Source organism: Leptosomus discolor, chromosome 12, assembly GCF_034619465.1.
Source record: "Leptosomus discolor isolate bLepDis1 chromosome 12, bLepDis1.hap2, whole genome shotgun sequence".
Lineage (NCBI taxonomy): Eukaryota > Metazoa > Chordata > Aves > Leptosomiformes > Leptosomidae > Leptosomus > Leptosomus discolor.
Window position 1 is genome coordinate 21,657,731 of NC_141402.1, and position 27,608 is coordinate 21,685,338.

A 27,608-nucleotide genomic window follows, 5' to 3' on the forward strand; every position below is an offset into this window, starting at 1 on the left:
ATATATAAAAGTAAAGAACTGTTATTCCTATTCCCCATATCTTTGCCTGAAGGCCCGTTAATTTCAAAATTATAATAATTTGGAGGGAAAGGGGTTGCACTTTCCATTTCAAGGGAGGCTCCTGCCTTCCTCCACAGACACCTGTCTTTCAAACCAAGACATGCTTGTTATCTCAGATTTCAAAACCAGTGAGAGATCATCTGGGATGTACCTACATTGTAGTAAAAGGCTCATTTAGTAGTGGTGTTAGCAGTTGGATTAGTTGATAGAGACATTAAGTGCGCCGAGGCCTAGCATAGGAGTGCTGGGGGGTGTGGATTATCAGCTATTTGTAATAAAATTGCTTTTCATACACAAGAATTTATAAAAATAGCCTTCAAAGTGGTGTTGCTATTAACAGCTGCTCTTTTCACGGGTTTCATGCTATGTAATGACTGATTTAAAGATTCAGGTCTTAAAATTAAGTTCATTTAAATTCTTGATTTTAAAATTCTTGACTTTAATTAAAGTAACCCCCCGATGGTTCTGTTATTTGAAACCCCAAAAATATCTTGCAAGTCCTTGAAGCTTCAGAGTTAGACACCAAACTGCGGAGTTCATAATGACTTTTATTTGAAACCATACAATTGTTGACTCAGTCCTGGAATCTCCTCTGGTTTTAAGACATTCTCTCTGTGAGATTCTATCTTCTACCTACCTTATAAATAGTGCAAGTATCTTGATAGATGAACAACACCGAAAGGGCCTTTCTTTATCTTTCTTTTTCCCTGAGCTCCCTCTGTATTGGTGCCTCTTCATTGTCAGCTGTTCTGGGGTGAAGGCTGGTAAACATCCCCCTGTGCAGGCCCTGGGCAAAGAGCAGTGACCTCAGTTATGCACAGCCGTACCCCTCCATTTGGCAAAGACCCGTTGGGAGATGCAACGTTCAGCAGAGCCGAAGCGAAGGCCACGCACACTGCTCACACAGGAGATTCAAAATGCAGTAGGATTTCCTCCTTTTTGCACAAAGAACTCTTTCAATATCCTCTGTTTTCTGCCTTTGTTTCTTAGCTGAATCGTTCCTGCAGCTCGGGTGGTTGGACACTAAATTGGTGTGGCTCTTCGATAAGGGCTAAGGTGTGAGATGAGTAACAGTTAAGAAGAATATATGCAAACAGAAGATATTCCTCACCTCCTCTGACTTAGGAGCATGTTACCAGCTGCCTGTAACAACAGCAGGTACAGCACACTCAGATCAAAATTATGATACGTGAAGGTGATACTGGACTGCAGCGTTGTGCTTGGCTGAGCAGAGCTGCCGCGGCAGCCTTCAGGAGGTGTTTGCTGGAGAGGTTGATTGCTGCAAGACATATCATGAAGACACTTTCCTTTGAATAAACACTTGAGAAGTCACAAAGGCTTTTGAAGACTAGTTGACACTTGTATTTCAAGTTGTCTTTTCTGGGTCTCCTTGTCTCCCTTTCTACCTCCGCCCCCCTGCCTTCCTCTTTTGCTCTGCTTTGTGGTTCCTGGACTGCTCAGCTCTTGCTTTTCTGATGGTCGTGTTCACTTGCCTTGCTCTGACTGCCCTCTCTCTAGCCACAAGAAGCTGGCTGTACACTTCTCTCCTTATTGAAGACTTCGCTTTAATGTTTTGCTTAATTTCTTTTTCTAGTTTTGTGAATGTTTCTGAGGAGTGATGAAACTTGGGTGAATCAGGGCTCAAAATAAAAGAAGAGTTTCTTTTCTTACCCGTTTAATGCACCGTTAAGAAATGATGCTCAGGGAAACAAGCAATATCACTACATTCAGGTGTTCTGGTATCATCAGATGATTAACTTTCATTTGCAGTAAACATTTCATGCTCTAGGTTAACATTTTTTCCGTGCAAAATGTGTTGGACTATGGATTATGCTGATGATCTACAGCTGCTTGCGATGGAGGCCTTTTTGAGAACGCTTGGAGAACTAAAGAGAATTGGCTAAGTGGAATTAAAATTGGCCTTATTCTGGTGGACAGTTATCTGTTTAGAGTGCCCAGAAGCTTTTCATTGAACAACGATATATTGTATATGTAGTACTAAATAAATATCAGGTACTGCAGCAAGATTACAGAGCTATTTTAGGCTGGGGAGGACATTAAAATGAACAGATTTGGTATGTTGGAATTTGATCTACACACCTTCAGGACCTGTCTTGCCAAGCTTCAGGTGTGTGTGCACAGGCATCTTTCTGGTCTCAGTAAGCTCATGGCTACTGTGCAGGTCCTTGTTTCATGGTTCCTGTGTTCCCACACGGGTAACCAGGAGCTCTTGCTGTTCTCTCTCAGCAGTTGTTGCGTAGCAGTAGCAGTATGTACAGCGATGCTGTGGCTCTGCTGTGTCCACTCAACAGGCAAACATGTGCACTGTCAACCACCTCTTTCCTCTGCGGAACAGTTCGTCACTTCCGGGAGCAGGTCCCATATACTGGCTTGAAAGAGCTTGGCAAGGCAAAGAGGCTGGTCCCCAGTAGTTCAGAGTGGTCTGAAAGGGCCCAGGAGCACACCTAAGGGAGGAGATAACCGCTATTTTTTCAACTATCTTTTCACAGCCATGTTTGCAAACTTGTGCAAGCTGTGTAAACATCCAAGTGAAAGCAACTTCTGCTCATATGGATAATGTTAGGAAACATTATGCCTTATGCCAAGCTTTGTCGTAATGAGAAATTCGGTTCCATGACTTTATTTGAGGGCATAAGCTGAATTAACCTATGAAAGTCAGGTTTTTCCTTTTGAAATGCGTTATCAGTTGGATATCACCAGATCAGCCCTTTCAGCGCTCACCCTGTTCCACCCAAAGGGAAAGCTGTGTAGAAAGAAGGAGGAAAATTTCTTTTGAAACTCAGGATAAACCCATTCTCTTCTCAGCCCTATCTCCCCCTCTCTTTCCATCTAGCATGGAGCAGATGGCAGAAACCTGTCCTAATTCTGGTGGATGCATGGGCATGTCAGGTGTTCAGGTGAGATGCCTCTATGTTATTTTCTCCCCCCCATCTGCCCCTGCCCCCGCTCGCCCCCCCTTAGAATTAAAGTCTCTTAGGAGTTAGGAGGCAAGACTTAGAATCCATCAGGAGGTGATAGTGAAAAGCACTTCCCATACTTGTATCACCCTCTAATTTTCAGACAGAGTCCATGTGGATAAGCCCCTGACAAGTTGGAGGGGGATTGCATTTTCTGTTTGTGTAATTCTGAACTATACCCAGGATCATAACATCTAATGTGATTAGCTGGGATAGTTCTCAGATCTCTAGCACCCTTGGGAGCCTTTTCCAATTTGGAGGCTGGTTACTGTTTTGTGTAACTTTGTGTATCAGATACTCTTTAAGCTGTGAGGTCCTTAGGCAAAGGGTTATGTTGCTTGAGTGTTTGGAATACTTTGGTATCGTACAGCTCCTGAAAAAGCTTTTTACTAGGGGATGAAGTTTGTTGCATCAGTGGCTCTGAGTGAGCTGGTAAATGAAAGTGAAGCTGGCTGCTGTGAGCTGTAGGGATACACAGGCAGGTTTGCTCGCAGTTCCCACTTGCTTGACAGCACTTCTTAAACTTGGTCCCTTCAAAAGGACATTTGAAGTGTTGGCAGGTGCTAAGCAAACGGGGAAGCAGCATCCTGACGAGCACTGGGGGCAGCCATTCTGTTTTCATTTACTTGGGTCTCCGTGGTGCTTCTGTTTCCCATGGAGATGGTGGCCTCCTGGGTCCTGGGGGTTCCTGAGCCCGTGCCCTCAGGCTCGGGCAGGTACCTCCAGCCTGCAGCTCTTCCAGACTATAACATCTTCACGAGGAATAATCTCTTTGCTAGAGGTTAGGTGAATACTTCAAAATCTTGAAGTATTTCATCTCTAGTTAGCATTGGTTTGAGCAGCAGTTGCCATTTATCAAGGAGCCCTGGTAGGAAGAAGGTGGGTAAATTTTACTCCTGTCAAGCCAGAGGTAATAATTTACAGAGCTCAGGGGGTGCAAGTTGTTTATTGATAACATGGGGCAGATTGTCTACGTACTGTGAATCAGTGTAGTCAGCTGAAGAAAGTGGCCTTGCTGAGGTTGTGACCTGTGACTTAAAGTAGGTAACAAGATTCAAGAGTGTGGTGGTTAGCTGTGGCATCTAGTACTACCGCACTGTTCCGGAAGATGCCTGCTTCCTCATTTTTCTCCAACTCAAGGTAATATTTATATCTTTAATTCCATTTTAGATTAAGCCTCCGTGAATCCAGTATTGTATTTCCTTCATGCAGAAATTGAGGAGTGAAGGGTACATGTTGAGCTCCAGGCAATCCTTGTTTGCTTTTGACTCTGGGCAGCAGCTTTGTTGGGTCAGAATCATAGACTGGTTTGGGTGGAAGAGACCTCAAGATCATCTAGTTCAAACCCCCTGCCATGGCAGGGACACCTCCCACTAGACCAGGCTGCTCAAGGCTCCATCCAGCCTGGCCTCGAACGCTGCCAGAGATGGAGCAGCCACAGATTCCTTAGGCAACCTGTGCCAGTGTCTCACCACTCTCAGGGTGAAGAACTTCTTCCTTGTATCTGGTGTAAACCTGCCCTCTCCCAACGTCTATGGTGGTTGACATAACTCTGTGTTAGAGTGAGCTGGATAACCAGTGTCTGGCCAGCATCTGATTCTGTGTCTGAGCCTTTTAACAGTGTGTTCAGTTGTGAACACTGAGGTTGGGTAATGTCACTGCAAGCCTGTATCTCAAACTGGGGCTGTAGTGGGATAGCCCACTGCAGTCAGTTGCCAGCTACTGCTGTGTCCCCCTTTGTGTTGTCAGAGATGCATGAAGAGCTGGCCATTACATGTTGGGTGCATGACCAGGTGTGTGGTGGGACACACCATGCACATTGTTTTCACACATGGAGGCCTCTCTGTGGTCACGGCGGTCTTTGGAATGTGGACACCTGGTGAGTGTTGTGGTGTGAACATGAATCTGGCACTCTGTTGGGATGGACCTTGCAGCAGACCACTGTTTGAGGATATGTTTCAGCAGAAAGTTTTGATAACTGAGTATCTGCAGCTTCCACAGGGAATACTCTTGTCCCAGTGGTGATGTAAAGTGGGTATATTCCACAAACCTCCTCCACTGAATCTTCTGCGTTCAAATCTGTGATCATTTGACTTTGATAAGCCAAAAATGTGCTTGACCTGGCTTTTGCTGTAGGCTGAAGTGCTGTACAGCTCAGCTACTCAAATTGCAGTAACTTAGTCCTGTTTCTAAGCTCATAAATCTGTTAACCTAAATTGAAGTAGTGAATGATTTGCCTTGTGAGGCTTCAGCTTTGTGGTTTCTTTCATCTGAAATCAGTCTGGGTTTTGTGACACACTGGCAGCCACATATGTCATGGATGTAAATTCCAACATTAGAATCATAGAATCATTCAGGTTGGAAAAGACCTTTGAGATCATCGAGTCCAACCATCAACCCTACTTTACCAAGGACACCCCTAAACCATATCGCCAAGCACCACATCTAAATGACCTTTAAACACATTGAGGGATGATGACTCCACCCCCTCCCTGGGCAGCCTATTCCAATGCCTGACAACCCTTTCAGTGAACAAATTTTTCCTAATGTCAAGCCTAAACCTACCCTGGTGCAGCTTGAGCCTGTTCCCTCTTGTTCTGTCATTAATTACCTGTGAGAAGAGACCAGCACCTGCCTCTCTACAATGTCCTCTCAGGCAGTTGTAGAGAGCAGTAAGGTCTCCCCTCAGCCTCCTTTGCTTAAGACTAAACAGCCCCAGTTCCCTCAGCCGCTCTCCATAAGACTTGTTCTCTGGGCACTTCACCAGCTTTGTGCCCTTCTCTGCACTCTCTCCAGCACCTCAATGTCCTCCTTGTATTGAGGTGCCCAGAACTGGACACAGCACTCAAGGTGTGGCCTCACCAGTGCCGAGTAGACAGGGACAATCACCTCCCTACTCCTGCTGGCCACACTATTCCTAATACAAGCCAGGATGCCGTTTGCTATTTTGGCCACCTGGGCACACTGCTGGCTCATATTCAGCTGCCTGTCAATCAGTATCAACATTCAGTACAGCTTTATTCCCCTGGCATCCTTTGAGCTTCGTGGTGTTGAGGAACCAGCCTAAGCTAACTGAGAATCAACAGCTCTTAGACTGAAACAAGAACTGGAGGCAGCCGAGTTGGTTTTGATTTACTAATGTGAGTTCCTGTGTAAAGAAGGGCTTGTTCTTGTATATGTAGTGTAACTTCCATGGCCTAAACAAGCAGGAAATTTTAGAAGCCTGAAGACTTGAATTTCCGTAACAGCCTGTGTAAAGTTACATGACAGAGGTGATCCGGGGAAAGCAAAATGTCAAATATCAAACACTCACTGAGGGATGTAACTGTAACTAATTTGGTGTAGGGCTTACGTACAGCGCGTCGTGTCACCGAGCTCTAGCAGGCTGAAGCACAAATGGACTTACATGTCTTTGTGACACATGGAATTCCGGATTTGATGTGCTTTGCATGTTTCCCGCCATGTCTGCCTGGCATGCAGTGCAGGTCTGATGCTTGTTTGGGCACGCTGCAGTGCATGTGCAGGTTTAGCCATTTTTCTGGATGTCTAGTCAGCTCCGTTCCTTATTCTTGGAGAATAAGAGGATATTTGAGGTGGGAGACAGAAGACCTGAACTAATTGTTCCCATTATGAGAGTGATATGATAAATCACTAACCTGAGCTGAGTATCAAAGTTTTGGGCCTGTGTAAGATCACCAGTTGGGTTAGTGTAAAACACAAACCTCCTGACACGGCACTGTGGATTTTATACACTTTATTATGGACTTTAACGTGTCAGAATTTTCTCATTGTAAGAAGTCATTAAGTTGTACAGAAAAAGCTCTAAATCATGAACTGACATTTATGCCTTGTTTTGTTTCTATAGACAAGATGGATAAGATTTTTTTCTCTTTTTCTTTTAATTTTTTAGTCCTGAAATCAGCTGTCTTATGGCTCAGATTCAGTCCATCTGAATGCTGAAACTTGGGCATCTACTTACCATTGCAGGAGCCAGAGTCGCATAATAAAATAACAGTAAGTGACAGAAATAACAAACTTTTTAAAATTTTAAAGGAGGGGAAAGATATTTTTAAATGCCAAATTGAAATAAAAGTGGAAAATAGCCACTAGATGACACTTGAAACCTGTGTAATGAGATAGTACATCTGTTTTCAAAATCATTACAAATTTTGATAGACCCAAAAGGATTTTAAGTGGATCTGCATAGTTCTGAGAGATGGTGGTGTTTCCAAAAACAGAGTCAAAGTTCCTTCAGCTGTATCTCCTACTTCTGTGATCAAATTAAAGCACTGCACTAAGGAATCTAGTCTGCATTAAAAGCTCATTCCTGATGCTTAAAATGCTGCCTTCAGAAAAAAGAGAAATACAAGTATTACTGATCTATGTGGAAAATGTTTCAGGGTCTGTATGTGAGTGCTTCCTCAGTTCTGGACCCCTGTTTTCATTGCTGTAATGTAACTATTCAGTCTGTCAAAATTTCTCCCCTACTTTAACCTGCTAAACGTCAGTGGGTTTTGGATTGTGCTGCTGCTGTGCTCTGTACTGCTCTGCAGACAAGTGCTCGTCTCCTGTCTGAGAGGTGGATACATTTCACAGCCTGCTCTGTGCTCTGGAGGAGAAGTGTGCTATTGAGAAATGGCTCTGGGGGGAAGCCGTGCAAAGCACTGCCTCTGCCTCCTCTGCGTTTGGGATTTTGGACGTTTGTTCTGCTCACCCTCCCGGGGTTCTTGGCACTCTCTCCTGTTGTGGCAGCAGACGTAGGAGCAAAAAGAACCGCTGCTTTGGAGCAAAAGGATGACAAAGGTTTCTGGCTGGGTGGGTCCTGCCTCCTTCACCTAGGAGCAGGGCCAGGTTTAGGAGCGCAGGTGTCCCAGTGTATCCATCCCCGGGGTGACTGACCTCGTGTGGGGGGCTTGGCGCTGCTCTCCAGTGCCCATCTCCTTGGCCTTGGCGCTGCACAGAGCACGCAGCGAGGGCACCTCCTGCCTGCTTTCCAGGAGCTCCAAGCAAAGGAAAGCACTGGGCTGATCTGGGTGGATTTTCCCAGGGGATGTGTGTGGCTGCGGGCAGACCTGCTGTGGCCGTTGGTTAGCGCCTGGGGTGGTTAGTGCCTGGTGTCTGGAAAGGCAGCTCTCACTCCAAGAAGCGGCTGTCTTCTGTGCTTTATGACCCGGAATTTGGTCTGGAGGAGTGTGTCACTGGAGTCTCGTTAACGTTTCGGTGCAGTAAGTGTAGCTGTGGCCTGTGACTTGCTGGGTTTCTTGTTGTTCCTGCCTCTGCAGCTGCTGAAGGCTGCAATGAGCCCTGCAATAGCAGGTGGCCTGTTTTGCTTAAGACATGAGTCTTCAGCCAACTGCTTTTTTTCAAGTGACAATGGAAGAAAGCCACACAATCTGAAAAAAAAGTCAATGCAAAAGGGTTCTGGCTGGCTACTTCAGACTCTTTAGATAGCGTCCTTCTGTGGTGAGCAGTGTTCCCCTCAGCTGCACCAGTGAGCCGCTCTGCAGAGGCAGTTGCAGGCCATCATTTGGGCGGGTTGGCTGGTGTTTTATTTCCATGGTGCAAGCTGCTTGTGGTTGAGGTTTTGTTTTAAGTTTACTTTTAAAAGGGTGAGCCTTTGGTGTAAGCTTCCCTTTGTCTCCCTGCCCGCCCCACCCTTGCCTGCTCCCCCAGGGCTGGCACCTGGAACCCCCAGGGCTGGGTTCCAAAGCCACTTTAGAAGTGAGCACCTCCAACCCCTTCCCCTGCTGCCCAGGCTTGGCCTCTGCCTTGTGTCCTCCCTCTCCTCCAACCCCAAGCTCACAGGGAGCCTCCTCCGAGTAAGCCTCGAGCACCTCGTTGGCTTTCCTCTGGGCCTGCGAAGGTCTCCTGTGAGGGCATGGCTCAGCAGAGCTGCTGAACGCCAGCATGGCTTCTCCTCTTCCCTGTCATTTCCCTCTTCCCAAAACACTGGGTGGGGGCTCGATATGACTGAAGAGGTGACCCGGGGGTGCAGGAGCCCCAAAGCAGCCAGCGTGCCCAGCCCCTCACCCGGGGGTTGGGGACAGCAGGAGCGGTGCCTGGCTGGCTGATGGGACCTGTCCCCCCGTACCGCAGCAGCTGCACCAGCTGGCGCCCAGCCGTGCCCCTCGCTGTGCCCGGGAGCACTGCCAGCCTGGGGGGCAGCCAGCTGGTGGGGTGCCCTGCCCTGGGCTGCCCTGCAGCCCTTGCTTGCCTGCTCCTCCCTGCCTGCCTGCCTGGGGCCAGCACCCCAGCTGCTCCCTTTCGGCCCCGCTGTATCCAGTGCGGGCACCAGTGCCGTGATGCGGTTACTGGCCATTGCAACGCAGCCCCGGCACGGGTCACCTTTAGCACTGGGTAGCGGCCACATTTCTGCTGCCTCCTCCTCCTTTTCCCCGACCCATCACCCACGGTGTGCCAATCCCTCCTGCTCCCACACTGCTGTGCCATTTGGGCAGGCTTGTTTCCCGTGCCACCTCCTTCCCTTCCGCACTTAATGCTCACCTACTGCGGAGCTGCTGGGCTGGGGGACGTGTACCGTGTTGGAGTGGCGTCGGTGTTTTGTTTTGGTGTGGAAGCGGTGTCTTTCTGCCAAGCAGCAGCTGCATTGCCCGGGCAGAGCGAGCGTTTCCTGCAGGGTGGGTGGCTTGCCATTTCATCCGCGAGAGGTTCCTTAAAGCTTGGTTCAAAGTAGAGCCAAACCTGCTGTGCCCAGCCTCAGCACCTCCATTGGGAAAGTGCTGGGCACTTTGTTATTTTTACAAAATGAATAATTAGTGTTTGAGATCCTGACTTTTTTCAGGGATTAGGTGTATTTAAGATAAAGCATAGTAGAAAATAAAGGCTTAACCATTTCCTACGCCATATCTCACTTTATAAAGGTTATTTCTGTAGGTCCTTGAGCCGACTCCCACAAGCCTGGTAACTGGTACCTTCCAGCATTGACAAGTTTAAGATAAATGTACTGATTTGTTTTACCTAGTAAGTGGCTGGTGGCATTCAGACTGGGGAACGACCATTCAAATGGAGGGAAAAAGACGGCAAATAGCAACATAATGAAAGACTTCAGAGAACTGGGGCGGTGGTTGTATTTATAAAGATTGTCCGAACTCCCACCCTACTTGTGTTCAGGACATTTTGAGTCCTTTTTAAAAATACTTTTTTAGTTACATATTTGCAATGTCATTCACCACTTAGTTTTCATAATAAGGTTAATTTTTTCTATGTTTAGCCTATGGAGTAGGGACAATGACCCACGATGACCTGGGCGGTGTGTCCAGCAGTGACCTTGCGCTCCGTGCCACAGCCACGGGGGTCCCGGGGCGCTGGGTGACCCCTGTCAGACACTTCCCTTCCGCTGCTCCTGTGCCGCTGCCTGCGAGCGAGTGCTCCCACGGGCTCGGCCTCTGGTTTCCTTCCCCTCAGCAGAGCCACACACTTGTGCTCTGTGTTACAGATGTGGAAAATAGGCTAATTGCTGATGTCTTTTTTTGTATTCAAAGCCCGTTATTTTGTCTCTGTCAAGCTAAATGATGAGCTTTCACAGAGCTTTTCCTTTATTTTTCTTTGCCCTATTTCTTCATTCTTTTTTTTTTTTTTCCCTTTGCCCTTTTTCACTCTTTTTGCTTCCCTCATCTTTCCCTGACTTTTTACTGTTTTCTCTTTTCTTTCTTTTTTCTCTATTTTTTTGATTGTATTTTCTAGATTACAGCTGCCAAGTAGTTCGCCCTACTGACAACAAGCACTTGCTGGCAGCCTGATGATGGTACACTCTTACCTTGGTTTTCCAGTACCATACCTAATGTGGCACTCACAAATTTGGGTTACATACGGAATTCAGGTCCAGTCATCTGTGTTTGTTCTTTGACAGGGGTGTAAGGAAGACCTGATAGTCGAGATCTATGCTAAGTTTTGTCTTTTTAATTTCCTGATCGCTGTACTCATGCACTGTAACAATAGGATCCAGTTCCTAAGTGTGTCTTTTGAGGGCAATTTTGTAGCAGGCAGGATTTGCCTGTCTCCCACTTATTTCAATGAGGACATTCCTGAAGGCTGAAGAAATCCCTACAAGGTAAAATATTGTGTTATTATATTTCTTCATGTTGTCTTCTGTAAAAGAAGAGAACCAGAAAGAAAAAGAAAAAAGAAATCTTGGTTTAAAATCAGCTATCATTAAAAGACTTTGCAGTAGATTACATATCTTCTCCTGACTTTTCAAGCTTTATTTTTTTATATTATGGTTAAGTCTTATGGAAAGGTTCATGTTCATTTAGTACAGTTGCCTGAAATGGTGACACAAGCACATCTGGGCAGAGTATTCCTTGCACAGAATAAGCAAGCTTTTTCTAGGCATTGAGTGGACGAGGTGTTCTTGTTTGGTTCTTGTGCCATCCTGTGCACTTGCTGTCTGTGTGGTTTCCATTTTAAAAGCAGATTTGGAGAGAGCCAGCACTTGAAAAGCCCTTTAGATTATTAGGTACGAAAGATTCACTTAAAAAAAAAAAATTTTAAAAGTGCTGTTGACATCCTCTTGATCTTGGGGCTTAATTTTATGTGTTAGAGAACAAAGCAAGCAAGCAACTCAGATCTGAGTTTTAAGTCAGTTTAAAATAATTTCTGAAGATGGAAGAGCATGTCATTAAAAATTAAGTGAGACCTGTTGCTATGTTGCCAAGGATTTCATGTCGTGACAGTCTGTCCCAAACCTCTGCTAGCAAACAGGGCTCCACTGAGTCTCAGCACGTCCTCCATTAAACCATCACATCGCTGAAGATTAGAAAGCTCATTAATGGCTTTTGGCTGTGCAACAACAAAGAACATGTTCACTGACTAGTCAGTAATTAGCATCAACCAGTTCTTGTTCTTCATTATAGAAATATTCTGCTTCAGTTATTCCAGAGTGAAAAGAAATTTATTTTAAAAAAACTTCTTGCATGATGTAGGTGTATTTTACTGCCAGCAATCTCTTTTTGCATTTATTTGAAAATTCAAATACCTCTTCAGCCCACTAGACCTGTGAGAACATGAACTCATGTCCCAGTCGCCTGCTTCTTTGTTGGAACAGCTCAGGTCACTGCCTCTGTCACCCCCAGTACACCAAGCTATTAGTGCCGTAGTTTGGTCCCCTTTTCTCTCTTTGGTATCACATCTCCAGGGTTCTGCTTCTGCATGTCTTGGATTTCTTTCTAGCCTCTATCACAGTGTGCCTTACAGCGCCTGGTTGCTTTTGAAGAGCTTTGTAAGGATTTCTGTGTCTGTGGACGTAGTTTGGGCAATGCCTGGTGAGTGCAGCTGGTTCAGCACAACCACTAGCAGCATTCTTGGTGACAGGTCAACTGTGGGGTGAGATAGTCCCCAAACGAGGACCACAGAAGTCAGGCTCCTGTCTGTATCAGGTTTGGTAAATAACAGAGGATGATAGGAGGAAAACAAAACTTAATGTTCATGAAGGAAATCAAACACTTGTTCTTAATGAACACTCAAAAAAATGAAGACTTGCATACAGTTGCCTCATTGAAATAGAAACGTATGCTGTAAAAAACCTGAACAATTATTCTTCTCCCCTGCTCCACCCTACCGTCCAGCTCTTTTGTTAAGGAATCTTATTTTTTTTGTCTCTGAAGCCCTGTTAGGTATACGTATTTCTGAGTCATCCAGTAAAACTGTCATTCTTTGGTTAATGTTTCCAGGACTAGAAAGGAAATAATACAGCCAGCACATACACACACACACACAAAAAAAAGAAATGGAATTGTTAATTTTTTTTACTGCTGTAATATCTCTCTTTTATTCGATCTGTATCTGCACCAAAGGGAGGTGTAGAACATCACCCTGAAGGTATCTCTTGCTGTCAGTGGATCATGAATGTCAGCCTTGACAAGCATCCTCTGGTGCTGTTATAAAGCATCTATGGCTTCCTGTAAGCAAAGCTGTCCGTACTTTTGTCTTGTCTTGTTGGAATATTCCTACTTTTTCCATAGCATCTCTCACTTGTCATCCTTACGCTGAGAAATGTCTTGTAAAATCTCGTTAGCTGGTTTTAATTGTCTGCCCTCCTGCTAACTTTTAAAAGCCATTGCGTCTGCCTTAAAAGATACATGGTATTTTTACTCGTACTGTAGAAGAAAAGACTTTTTTTGTGATATGTTTCATAAATTCCAGTTATTGCAGACTTTGCACTGTGGGTGTCGTGTATCCTTGTCTACATTGAGCCTGTACCTGGGGCTAAGCTGTAACAGTCACTCTGTCACCTGGTGAACCCTCACCAGCCAGGGAGGGGAATTGGGGAAAAAGGAGAGCAGACCTGGGGTAGAAGTGCAGCAGATTTAGTGAAAACACCACCAATACCACCAGAGACGTGCTTAGCCAAGGGAATATGCAGCTGTCCCCATTGGCCAGAGGGCAGTCCTGAGGAGAAGCCAGAGGAACTCCACAGGAGCTCCCTCTCCTCAGCAAACCTTCCCCCTTTAGAAGGACCATGCCATCATGGTGTGGGCTACCCCTGGAGCTAACTCAGGTCGGCTGCCCTGGCTGCCCTGGAACTGCCTAGCGTGGCTGGGCTGTGATTCTGTCCCAGCCAAACCAGGACAAGCTTCTATACTTTTAAGCCCCAAATCCTGCAAAGACTGTGGCTTTCTAGGGAACTATTTAACTGCCAAGCTTAAGCACATGCTTCGGTTCTGGTACAGTCCAGGTCCAGCTCTCTTTCCAAAAGCCTGCTGGTAGGGTGCTTGCCAGCACTCAGGGATCCCTGAGAGGGACAGCAGGAGTCGGTATTTTGGCTTGCTTCTGTCTGCCAGCTTCCCATCTCCCATACAAAACAAGCGACTAACATGGTACTGATGATGTGTTGAGGGGGAAAAAAATCAGGTAAACAAATAGAATCTGAAAAGTCCTCTAAATGGATTCCACTGATGTTTTGCCATTCAAAAAGTAAATAATGCCAGTAAAACTTGTGCTGTCATATAATCATATGTGCATTCATGTGACCATGGAGTGCCTCGTCTAAGTAGTTACACTGTGTCTTGCCAAAATCTTCCATATACAAAAAAAAATGAATGAAAGTGCCCATGTTAGCTGTGTTTTGCATTTGATTGGATTTAATTTCTTTGATGGGACAGCTTCTCTCATAGTTATATAATAGTATGTGAATATATCAACAATTGTTACAGAAATGCCTGTGAAGCATGGTAGCAATATGGCAGATGAAGCAATCCAAAGGAAAACAAGTTCATCACACTGTGTCAGCATCCGTTTTTTAAGAGGAAAAGTCCTATGCGATGTAATAGAGAATTAGAACATTTTTCATTATGCCAATCCTACATTTGACTGAGAGAGGCATCAGCAACAAGTGAATCCCAAAAAAGTCTCTGAAATGCAGGTCAAAACTTAGGAGAACTTGAATAAGCAAAAATGGAGGAAAAAGATTTGGAAATACAGATTTATTAAAATACGGGGGCTGAAATATTTCACCTGTTCATGTTATGAACAACCCCCTATTTTATAGGAGAGAAGAGAGGGCACAGAGGATAGATTATGTAGCTCGACATACTTAAGGGGCGGGGGGCTTCCAGGCCATGCTGCAAAGGTGAAGTTTGAAGTCAGTCTGTGGCCTCAGTCCTTCCATCAGTGGGGCTAAATCCTGAGGATTTTTGTTGTTGACCGTCACAGAGATTCACTCCAAAGCTGAAGCAAAGAGCGACCGTGTGTCTTCGTGTAATAAGTGGTGCCTGTGTAACAGCCAGGATCTGACTTACTCTGTGTCTTGGATCTCCTAAATATGTGTTCAGCCTAGAGGATGATGACCCATCTTGCTAAAAAGTCTCTTTATAGTAGAACTGCTGCTTCAGGGTGATGACTCGGGTTAAATGGTTCACAGTTTAAGAAAACAACCTTCTGAACACCACGTGAATTCTTGGAGCTGAGCATACATTTTTATTTCAGCACTAATGTGCAGTAAGCTTTGGTTCATTTATTTTAGGGGAGAGAGCGGCTTTGCAATGGCATCCGCCAGCTCCCTCAACACTTGTGGGTGCATCCCATCAGGGCCCATGGATTTGTGGGTGACTAGTTTACCTAGAAGATCCCTAACCCAATCCTCCTCGACCAAAGGGTAGTCTTCCTTTCTTCTGACTTCTTCCCCTAGTGCCAGGGTCAGGGACTCCTGAGGGCCAGCTTTAGTAGTAAAGACTGAGGCAAAGGCATCATTCAACAACTCCACCTTCTCCATATCCTCGGTCACCAGGGCACCCGCCTGATTCAGCAATGGGCCCACAGTTTCCCTTGTCTTTCTTTTACTGCCTGTGTGTTTGAAGAAGCCCTTGTTGTTGTTTTTGATATCTTTGGGTAGCTTTAATTCCAAGTGGGCCTTAGCTTTCCTGGTTGCATCCCTGCGTTCTCTGGCAGTGTTTCTATATCCCTCCCAAGTGACTAGCCCCTTTTTCCACCTACTGTACATTTCTTTCTCCCCTTTGAGTTCTACCAGAAGCTCCTTGCCCATCCAAGCAGGCCTCCTGCCTCCTTTGCTCCACTTCTTCCTCATAGGAATGCACCAATCTTGAGCTTGGAGGAAATTCTGCTTGAATAGCAACCAGCTCTCTTGGGCCCCTCTACTTTCTAGAGCCCCAGCCCACAGGATTCCTCCAAGTAGGTTTTTGAGGAGGCTGAAGTTGGCTCTCCAAATCCAGGGTTGCCATCCTACTTATTGCCCTGCTTCTTCCGTGCAGGAGCCTGAACTCTACCATCTCGTGGTCACTACAGCCAAGGGTGCCCCCAACCTTCACATCTCCAACCAGTCCTTCTTTATTTGTCAGTATGAGGTCAAGCAGCACCCCTCTCCTCATTGGTTCCTCCACCACCTGTGTCAGAAAGCGTCCTCAGTGCTCTGTAGGAACCTCTTGGACTGTGGCTGCTTGGCTGGGTTGCTTTTCCAGCAAATGTCAGGGTAGTTGAAGTCCCCCATGAGACGCAGAGCCTGTGACTGTGAGGCCACTTTCAGCTGGCTGTAGAAGACCTCATTGACTTCCTCCTCCTGGTCAGGTGGCCTGTAGTAAACACCCACAATAGTGTCACCCACATTAGCCTGCCCCTTAAGTCTCACCCGTAAGCTCTCAACTTGTTCCTCCCCTAGGCAAAGCTCGATACATTCCAGATCCTTTTTCACAGAGGGCAACTCCCCCACCTTGCCTGGCTGGCCTGTCTTTCCTGAAGAGCCCGTGGCCATCCATGACAGTGTTCCCATCATTGAGCTGTCCCACCATGTCTCCGTTGTTGCTATGAGATCATGGCCCTGCAGCCGCACACAGATCTCTAACTCCTCCTGTTTGCTCCCCGTGCTGCATGCATTGGTGTACAGGCGTTTTGGGGAGGTAACTGAGCACGCAGGTTTCCCTGGAGGGACGGAGGAGGATCTACCATAGCTGGACATGCCCTGGAGGCAGCTGGCCTTCTGGTTTTCTTCTGGAGAGGCAGCTGTGGGACACTTGCTGCTCTGCTTGGCCTGGTCTACTCCCCAGTCGAATATAACAGCAGTGGCAGTGCCACCCTGGACCCCACTCCCGGACACATTCAGTTTGAAGCCCTCCTTACCAAGCTGGCCGGCCTTTTACCAAAGATACCCTTGCCTCTGCCAGACAGGTGAACTCCATCCCTCCCCAATAGGTTAATGTCAAAGGATGCCCCACTGTCATAAACCCCAAACCCCTCACGAGGGCACCAGCCACACAACCAAGAGTTGATGTGCATTATCTGTTGATTTGTGGCTGCCTCTTTCCCCCTAACTGGTAAAATGCAGGAAAAGGTAACTGGGGCACCTGAATTTTGCACTGTTGACCCCAGGACTTTGTAGTCTTTTTTGATTCTACACAGGTTGTGACTTGTTAGGTCATTCATGCCCACATGAAAGAGGAACAGTGGGTAGCAGTCCATGCTCTTGACAAGCTGCGGTACCTTCTCAGCTCCCAGAAGGCAGCAAACCTCCCGTGACTCTCTGTCGGGTCGGCAGATGGGCCCTTCAGTGCCTTTTAACAGAGTCACCCACTGCAAGCACTCAGTGTTTCTTCCTCTGGTACCTATGGGGCGCTGCTGGGATGGTTTCTCCTTTCAGTGCCCACGGGGCGCTGCTGGGGCAGGTTCTCTGTGCAGGCCTTGCCCACGAGTGTCTGGATCTGTTAAAGCTTCCTATTTGTTTTTTTGCTGTGATGCTGGAGGGCAGAGACTGTACCAGAGCTCTGCTTTTATAGGTCACCAGGGTCCGAGGTGCCTCCTTGTTCTCAGGGCTGTCCGCTACAGGAGTGTGGCTGTGAACCCACTGCCCTGTCTCTCCGCAGCGCTCCACAGCCTCGTGCTGGGCCGCGGCTCCGCCGCCGCAGCCCGCGCACGCCCTGGGCAGGGGTTGACCTGGCCGCCAGGGGAGGCTCCGGGCGAGCGCTGCGACCTGCCGCCCGACTGGGGCTCTCCGTCCGCGCCGGCTCTGTCTGGGGGGATGCGGCGGGTGGCTCCAGGGCGGGCCCCACAGGAACGCTCCTTCTGCCGCCGAGGGAGCGCTCGCCGGCCCGGCAACCGCCTGGACCGCTGTCCCGGGCCGGGACCGCCGGGCTGCTTGGAGCGCCCTGCCTGCCTGCCTGCCTGCCTGCCCGCCCGCGCGCCGCCGCGCTGCCCCTCCCTCCCTCCCGCGCCGACGCCGCGCCGCGCCGCACCCCTCTGACGTGTCACGTCCCAGTCGCCGCCCCTCCCTGGGGCCCTTTAAATCTCCCGCGGTCGCTCCTGGCAACGGCCAAGCCGCGCAGCCGCACTGGCGGAACCTGCCGGATCCCGGGGCTCCTCCTCGGGCTTCCCGGCCTCGGCGGGCGCCTGGTCCGGCTGTCCGCCCCGGCCCGCCGCTCGGCGGAGCTTCCCTCCGCGCTGCCGCCATTCTCGCCAGCCCACGCGTGACGTCAGGCTGCGACGAGCTGCCAGGCCGTCCTTCACTGCTGGGGGCAGCTGCTGCTGGCGAGGGGCAGGGACTCACCCCCCCCGGCAGATGCCGTTTGATGACGTAGGTTCCCATCTCTGAACCCACTTCGGTTCAGTTCTTCCCTCCAGCAGCGGGCTCTGAAGGTCCTTCCGCTTGGTTGTGCTGCTGGAGTCTGCAGGGGCAGCAGCTGCTCACACACGTTTCTGCTGCAAACAAGGGCATGTCGCCAAAACGCCACTGAGTTAACCAGCAAGAAACACACAGAGAAGAGATCAGCCAAAACCAGAATTAGCAAGCACTGAAATGGGTGGGATACGTACAGGCATGGCTGGAGCCGTACGGGCTGGAGCCGCTGTGTGAGATGGTTGGGGGGGGGCACTGGCCCCAGTGTGGCTCCAGGGCTCAGGCAGCTGGTGTAAGTACAGGGGTCACAGCTTTCCCTTCTGCTGCTGCAGGCTGAAACACTAGTGCTCTAGTAGGCATCTTCCAGAAAGCAGCGTCCAAAGTTGCGAGGCAGCCCTGCAGTGACAAGGCTAGACCTCTTTTCATGCCCTTCTCCTGAGAATCAACCACAGAGCTGCTTCTGGCTTTGCCTGTGGGACCAGCACTTAGCCCAGCTTCTTTCTCTCGCTGGCAAGAAGCCCCTGTGAGACTTCATCCATTTTTTTGGCTTTATAAAGAACTACCTGGGTAACCAGTCTCAGGTTCAGTTTGTTTTGATGTTTGTGCTGTTTTCTTGGCAATCCAGCCGTGCTCCCGTCAGGATTATCATTGACATTGCACAATGTAAACAGACGGCTGTGAGGGGCCAGACTGTGTGCGGGCAGCACTTGCTTGTGCAGCCTTCGGTCCTCAGATGTGATGTGCTGGTTTTATTTATTTATGTATTTCTTTGCCCCTTAGGTAGTAGATCTCTTAAGCCATCCCTTGAGTTGGTAGTTTGCATGTGTTAAGCATGTATTTTTACTGAGAGGCAGTTTTGAGGTATTTTTTAGGTAAGGATGCACACACAAGGTAGGTGTGTGAGTAAACATGATTTACCTTCTGCATGCACTTGGTTCGGTGGATCGTTTTTTTTGTTTGCTGCGCGGTGGATTTTGCTGATGAGTACTTTGGAAGTGTCAGGGTAATGACTTCTGGTCGTTTGCTTCAAATTTGTGTATGAAAATTCACATCTCTTGGGCAGGGAGTCAGATTTCCCTATTGCACCCAGCAGTCCTAGCTCATAGTGTCATGGAGTTCTGCATCAACATTGCTATATGTAATGCAAGATTAACAGAGGAGTGGCTGGCAATATGTTCCACAGCTAAAAAGAGGGATATCCTGACATTTTCAGTGGCAAAATATGAAAAACTACAATGGGAGAGCTGTGGCGTCTCTCACTTAACTTGACTAGTGAAGTGCGAGGGCTTTTCTGCTGTCCTCCTGACAGGAGCCCATTCAAGAGCTGGACTGGCTGGTGTCCTTGCTTCATGCTCTTGGACTGCATGTTGCCAGTTAATCGGGGCATTAGGTGGAAATGTCAAGATTAGAAAAGACACATCCATGCTGGTGCTGATAACTGGAATAAATCTCTATCTAATATCTTGCCAAAACCAACTGAGAATCTTCCATTAGTGCCCCGTATATTTGTCACTGGTTTGTGACAGTGGTCCTTTATGCCTAAGAGTTTGTGGTGAACTTACAACTGTTTTTGCATGACAGGTCACAGCAATGAAAGGCAGTAGTAGGAATAAGGACGATTTGAGAGAAGGAGGAGGAGCTGGGAAGCAACCAAAAAAGAAAGTGTCTTCAGTGGCATCCCCTGCCTGCCAAGAAACTCCGTAACTGCTCTGAAGAGAGGGAGGATGAAGAAGGAGAGGAGCATCTTGATAAGGCAGACTTCACTGGATGCTTTGACTGTAGGGGGTTAATGATGGGTCAGATTCTCCGTAGCTGCATTTTCATTTTGTTTGTTTCTTGCTGTTCTCTTTTGTGAACAAACACAGCCAATAAAAAGAAGCGATGCTGTGCCCATAAGGCTATAAAGGCAAGTAGCAAATAACACAAAACAGTGAATTGACAATCATGCTTTTAAAACTGTGGACAAAACTCTCTTTTTTATAGTTAGACTGTAAGAATTTTGACTGGGTTGTTTTAATAACGTGTCGTGTATATCTCGATCTTGATGGCTCAAGGTGGGTTTTTGACATATTTTTTAGAATTTTTTATTTATGTCTAAACATGAAGTTCGCCTGTGCTTTGTATCTGCTTCTAGTGGCTGCGAGGACATGCCTAGCTCATAGTTTTCTTTCTTTTTTAAAGATTAAAAAAATACAAATATTAAAATGGAAAAAGAAGAAAAAAGCTGTCAACCATTTTTACTATCTTTGCCTGTGAAATTCAACTTATCCCACAGAATATTGAGAGCACAGGTGGAATAATCTGTCTCTGGTCTGACACTTGGTATGGTTCAATGGCACCGGCCTTACCCGTTTTCCGTAAGGACCCAACAATGTGGCACCTCACAAATGTACAGTTAGACTCATCCTCTGTAACAACTGGGAATGTGTTACAGAGATGGGATGTTTCAGTCGTGGGGATAACATTCCTATCTGCCTCTCCTGGGCGCCTTCCTAAGGCAGGAAGGGAGAGGTCAGTGCTGAGGAGACTGCCTCGAGCCACCTGCTGATAAGGAAGAGTGACCTTGACAAGAATAAGGAGCTGCAAGGAGGAGCCTGATACAAATTGCATACTCAAAGCCAAAGCAAAACAATAAATCTAAGTAGTTTGCATCATTACAACTAGTTCCAAGAACATGTAGACGAGAGATAGCATATAATTTTTATTCTTTAAACACCTGCCCTGGAGAGCTCGTGCTGTGCCTGTAGAACTCAGTGTTGGCTTCTGTTGGTGGTTTCCTTAGCAGCAGGCTTTCTAATTGTATCCTGCAGACTCCCTTGATCAACTTGACTTGTAAAGTTCCATGATCTAGGATATAAGCCCATTAGCTGAGAGAATCTAGGATATAAGCCCATTAGCTCCAACTGGGAGCTCCTGTCCTTGCTGTGCTGCTGCTTTGGCAGCCGCCTGCAGTAGGAGGGGACAAGTGTTGCCCTCCCGCAGTTTGCTCCCTCCCCTTTGGGGAGGGCGGTTGATGTTCAGCCCTGGCTTTGCAGAGCAAATCCATTCATACAGCAGCTCACATGAACTGCTCCTGTTGGGAACTGACGAAAAGCTGATCGCTGCCTTGTCTGGCGAACGGCAGGCGTTCCAGTTCTCCTGTGATGGACAGCCTGTCAGCTCGTCGGATTTCTCTGTAGAACAGTTCAGTTACTCGAAGCAGCAAGGCTGATATGAAGAGCTCACACACCTCATTGCTAGCGGTTCTGTGCTTTCCACTCTGCAGGCTGGAAACGTGATTCCTGCGTGGGCTGTGGCTTTAACGAGGGGAGGCAAAGCTGCTTCACTGTGTATTTCCCTCCCACCTCTTCCCTTCCCCCCTCCTCTTCCCTTCCCTCCACCAGGCTATTTTTGTGGCATACTGAGCTCCCAAACCAAACTGAGGGAAAGGGGAAAGGGGCAGGGTGAGAAGTGTTGCAGTCCTCAGGCTGCAGATTAAAGACACGGGCCCTATTCAGAAAAGGCAGGGGGTGGGGGGGGTCAGTGGGCCCTGTAGGGTTTTGTTGTTTACAGCCGTTCCTGTAAATCCAGGCTTTCACACGGCGGGTTCACTCAGCGCTGAGCTGAATAGTTTTCCCCCTTGCTACAGCCTGCAGGCAGCAAATGCCGGCTGGCAGGTTCAGATGGAAATGGAAGCAAGCGACGCACGTGCGATGGTGATCCTGCTGCAAGGCGTGCGGGGTGTTGGGCTGGGAACCACTGCAGGGACTCCATCAGAGGGCCAGGTTCCCGGAGCTGTTTCTGTGTGGGACACCCAAGGGGTTTTCTTCCTTCTGTGTGTGTTTCTGTGCAGGCACACGCGTGAAACATAGGTGCTTCTCTGTGCCGTGGTGGGGCCTGGCGGCAGCTGGTGGGTAAAAACATGTGCAAGCCCAGAACTTCCTGCAGCTGCCCTGCCGTGTGCTTCAGGGTAAAACAGCTCTTCTGAGTGCCCGGGAAGGTGTTGGGTGTTGGGTTCCTCCTCCCTGGGGTCAGCACTGGTCCTTGCTGGGTGACCTCCCACAGCAGCCAGTGCTGTACACCCCTGTCAGCCGTCAGGCAGACATCTGCAGCAAGATCAGCAAGATACTTGGAAAACATCACTGTTGCATTTTGTGAACGAAATAGGTCCCCATCCTTCCCCTACTCCCCAAACTGTTGAGAATCCAGAGCTTTTCCCCCACCCTGCTACGTGTAGCCTGGCTTTATTTGTTTTGGTGCCTGCTACCACGAATATAGCAAACAAGTGAGATGTGTGCGGTGTGCTCTGGGCCAAAGAAAGTTTTAAATGGTCCCAGTTTATTGTACGCAGCCATGCAGCATGGTACATTTGGAAGGAACGCTGGGATGATGTATCAGAAATTACTGAAAACAAAATGATACTGGTAGTGGTTTACTTTCGGTGCCTGGTTTGGGAAAGCATATACTCAACCATTCTAAAATCAGATCTATTAGAGAACAATGAGTGCAAGTTAGGGAGCATCATGCTGCATTTATTGCTAAATGTATGTTTTAATTGCATTCAAACTAGAAAGTAAACCAAGATTGTACCTGCAAAATTACTCAAATGGTGTCTGTTTCCCAGAGTGAGCGTACAAGCACTGGAGAGCAGCTTGCAGGACCAGAACTTCAGCCTGCTCTGGGTGATAGAGCCTCAGGAGAGGGAAGAGAAAACCCACTTTTTAAAATACAGCTCTACTGACCTTATTATTTCTTCCTATTAAATTGTGTTGTCAGTGAGACTCTCGGCATGTGATTGAACTGTTAAAAATCAAGATATTTAAGGATTATTTACTGTATTAAATCCTCTTACAAGGGGTGCGCTCTGTTGCCCTGTGAATAGTATAATGCCATGACTGGCGTAACGGGTCCTTTTCCTTTTCTTTGCTAGCACAAGGATGAATTTATGAAGGCAAATCCCGGGTACAAGTGGTGCCCAACAACAAACCAACCTGTGAAAACCAAGACATCCGCTGTTAGAAACAGGAAAAAGCTGCGGGCCTTGGCATCAGACTCTGCAAAAGGTTTACCAAGCCAGAGGGAAGTGACAGAAAGTGAAGAAATGCCCCAGTTTAACTTGGGGATGGCGGGTGAGATTTCCATCCATGTTACTCAGACACAGTGTCCTTGTTTTGTTGGAGGGTGGGTGCGGCGTTGAAACGGAACTGTGACACCGCTTTGCCTTACTGCACATGGGACTGCCATGCAAATACCTTTCCTGTCCCTAATTAAGCTGCCAGGCTCTAGTTAAACCTCTGCATAACAACTTTCTAAAATTTTCCTTCGTGCATGATTGCTGTCGGGTGTCGAGTCCAGATCTATGGAGGCATATCATAACCCACACTGCCTTTGGGGTCCAGATTTGGTTGATTTTTAATCCCATCTTATCTGTTAGAAATGTTCATTTTCTCATCAAAAAGGAAAATGCTGGTTGTGTGCATTCTGTTTCACTGTCACAGAGCGGTGTACTGTCATTAGGAATTTGCGTTTACGAAAAGAATTTATGGGTGTCTATGAAGCTGGAGGTGTTGACATTCTTGTGGATGAATGTACAGGTGGAGCTAACTTTTATTTAACCTGTATTTAAATCAAGAGAAGTGTAATTTAATTTCACTTACAATATGCTCTTTTCCCCATTATACCTTGAAGGGGCAGATTTGAACCTTTGAAACATTTAAAAAAAAAAAAAATCTGTGAATAAGTGTAGGTGAAGTGCCTGAACTGGTGAAAGGCAGATCATCTCTCACTGATACCCACAAATAGAACTGTTGCAACCATGACCTGGAAATACAGAGACATAAATGTTAAATACTGTCAGCTTAAGAACATAACGGTCAAGGTAGCATATAATTTTTCCCCCACCATACTTTTTTTTTTTTTCCTTTTTTTTTTTGTGCTTTAAAGTTTCTAATTTTATAAATACTGATGTATTTGAAACTTTGATGTATCCTACCTGGTTTATGACAGCTTATGTGGCAGATAGGACATTTCTGCTTAGAGAGGTCATGAGCTGGAGGGTGGAAAATGCTTTTCTGGAACAGGTGTAAAAGGATAAAAAGGCTTGTAAGCCTTTTTGCTGGTATAGTGGTTGTGAAAATTCCAGTCATGAAATTCCTTCTGGCTATGAAGGAACTGGGAAATGTGATCAAAATAACGTTTTTCATGATACCTAGTTATGATATATGGGAGACCCATTCTAAAAATCGCAGTCCCCTTCATCAGGCCTGCTTTTGCTCTCAGAGAGTGACATCTATGGTCCTTAAGGTTTATTGGCGTAACGCAAAGAACAAGGAATAGGTCCTGATCTGCCGGTCTGCCATTCCCCACTGCTCCTGCTGGGCTATCCCAGTGTAGAGTTTCTGAGTACAGAGAGGTCCTGAATCAAAGTAGAGGACAGAGAACGTCAGAATTAATTAGAAACTAATCTTCTCCGTTGTTTTATCTACAGAGCCATTCACTTCTGAAGACGGCCCTTTTGTGCTACATGTGATTTAATTGATTGATTGATTGATTGATTTACTTCAGGATGAGTCAGTGAGCGTAGTAATTGCCAGGGTCTCACCCCAGCCCTAATGCCAATGAGTGCTGGCTATTGCTTAAGGATAACAACAGCTCATAAAGTCACAGCAGCTCCTGACAGAGATGTTGGCACATCCAAATCACGACCAGCCTGCCACGCCAAAGGGTTGAGCGTTTTGTCAGCTGTGTGCCAGTTCATGCTGAATCTGGTTTGTGGTGTTCTGCTTCCCTCAGCTTCCTGTGATAGTGCAACTCAACGCTGACTCTTCTATCCAGCACAACCTCTTTTAAAACCCAGGCTGTATACCAGCTGATGAGCTAAAAGGTAGCTGAACTACCTCAGAAACACTTTCACCTTTGACATATCACTGGCTGTCTTGCACCTTCCAGGCATGTAGCTTCCTTAGGACAGGGATTATATGATTCCAGAATAATTCCAGGAAATTTGTTTTACTTGTTGGTAACTGTTCATCCTGTCTTGATTGCTTTTTACATATTGCATTTCATTTTGTAAAATGGAATAGAAGGAGAATAAGATCTTGCTTTCTTTTTCTAAAATCCCCCAGAGGCCAGATCTCTCCTCTATTTTGGCATTCCAACAGGAACCACTCCACCTTTAAGTTTCTCATGCTGACTTATCATTGTGTCAAGAACCTGAGGTGTGGCACCAGCACTGGGCTTCTGACCTGCAGACCTGCTGGTGGTGTCCTTGCTTGTCCGGCCCAGGAGTTGTAACTGAGCAGGTTTTCCTCATGACGTGGCTCACCTGTGATGTGTTGGGGCAGAAGGCAAAGACCATTGCTGTTTGCAGGGGGGTGTTACCGGTGCAGCATCTGCCCTCGCAGCTGCAGAGCTAAGTGGGCAACAGCTTTCCCATATGAATATGCAAGATTCCCAGTGCTTTCACATTTCTGCATCAGGAGAAAACCATCTGGGCCAAAAAGCTTTCTAGTGAGGCAAAGAGTGGAAAAAACACACTTCCTAGAATAGCCAATATCCTGAGAGAGATGCAATTTTTGTTTGTAGAGAGAAGGTTCATTCTGCTCCCAGGAGGAAGTTAGTTGAAACTGATACCTGCTGGCCTTCTTTCTGCATAGTTCTTCCTCAGTTCTTTCTTTGCTCTGATGGAAAACCTGCCGTGATGGACAAGCCATCCTGCCGAGTTTCTAACCAGACCAACACTAACAGAGTATGTCATTCCCAAACAGTGAGATGCTTCCAAGCTTCATCAGTAAGAAAAGCTGTTGAGAAAGTCACAAATCATTTACTATTCTGCACTCAAATTCTTGACTATTTTCTCACTACTATTGCTTTAACTGTGAATTGCTTTAAAACAGCACTTAAAACTTGTATTTTTTCATACCAGTAAGTTCTTGGTGCCATAAGAGAAACGTTGTGCTGAGTCGGCCCTACAAACAGGTGGCAATGTTTGTACGTATGCGTTTTGTCTTCTCTTAGATGAAGTTACTGTGTCATTTGAAACCTTAGTGGAAGGATGTTTGGTTTTCTCAGGATCAGATATCTAAGTGCCAGCCCTCTGCTACAGCTGCAGCAGAAGTATTCAAGTTGCTTACGCACCAAAATAAACTTTCCCTTCCCGCTTAGCTGTCATTTTTTTCTCCCTTCCTCTTAATTTTTATATTTAAATTAACAGTTTAAGTGTTTGCTTACTTGGGGAGACCCCCAGTGCTATGTTTGTCCTGTTACAATAAGCTACTTCCTTGAAGGGCAGAGACCCCCGAGAAAACATTTAGAAGGGGGAAAGAATTTGAGAGCCGTCAGCTGGATGTCCTTCAGCTGGCCAGAACTGAGGAGGGGGGAGGAGACCTGCAGGTTGCTGAAGGGAAGCTCTTGAGAGCAGCTGGGAGACACCAGTGTGCTGTGGGGATAAGAAAGTGCTGCCCTGCAGTGTGTCAGGGCAAGTGTTTTCAGGAGCCCTCGAGAAGAGTTATTGCCCCTGAACAGCGCCCAGCTGGGCTGATGTGGTTTCCCTGCTGACCCTTCATGCACCAACAAGACGAGCTCCCCCTGGAAAAACTGGAGAGGAGAGCTGCAGGGATTGCTGGGACATGGGGGGTGGACCTGTGTGATGACACCAGGAGTTCTTGATTTGCTTAGGCTAGAAAAGCAAGTGGAGGAAGAGTGAGGTGAGTGCTGTAAATGCAGACAAGGGAAATAACGCTTTAGGGAGAACAATTACTAAGCTTAAAGGTATAGGCACCAGAAAAAATGTGTACCGCCTGGCCCTGAGTGAACTTAAAGCTGAAAACTACAAGAAGACTCATAATGGTTAGAAGACGGGTTCTGCAATGGCCTTCCAATGGAAATAAAGAAAGGAGAAAGCAACCAGCCAACCCCTTCTTGCTTAATACGGAGTTCAGTAAGTCTATGATGAGCCTGGAGGTCTTTTCCAATCTTTCCTTCCTCCGAAAGAACTGCCTCTTCAGGCATTGTCTTTCAAGATACGTGTTCCCTTTTCACTTTTTCTTTGCTCGGATGTCCCTTGTTTGAAGGACTGAACTGTTTGCTGATCAAGTATTTTGATGGCAAAAAGTGCTCTGCTGACAGGATCACTTCACTTGTGGATTGTGCTTCGGGACTTGCTGAGCCTTCCCATTTTCTGTCTCTATTTCTTCCATCACTTCTTGTTACTAGATCCTACTCTTCTGATAGTGCCTTGTCTCTTTGTAGACACTAAATACCTTTTGTTCCCTTTTTTATTTAAAAGTAAAAGGTTTAAAAAAAACAAACCAACAAAAACCTGCACACCTTCTACCTGTTCATCACAGCAGCGGTTTGAAGCCAGATGCTCTTTAGGCTGTGTTCTTAAGATGATGAGCCGCTCTTCTGTCCTTGAGATAATGGATGAGCTTGGGTTACTCACATTGCCTTCCTCTGCTGCTGTTCACCGCTGCTCTAAGAGGGTATGGAAGAACTTACCCGGTGTCTGTGAGCGT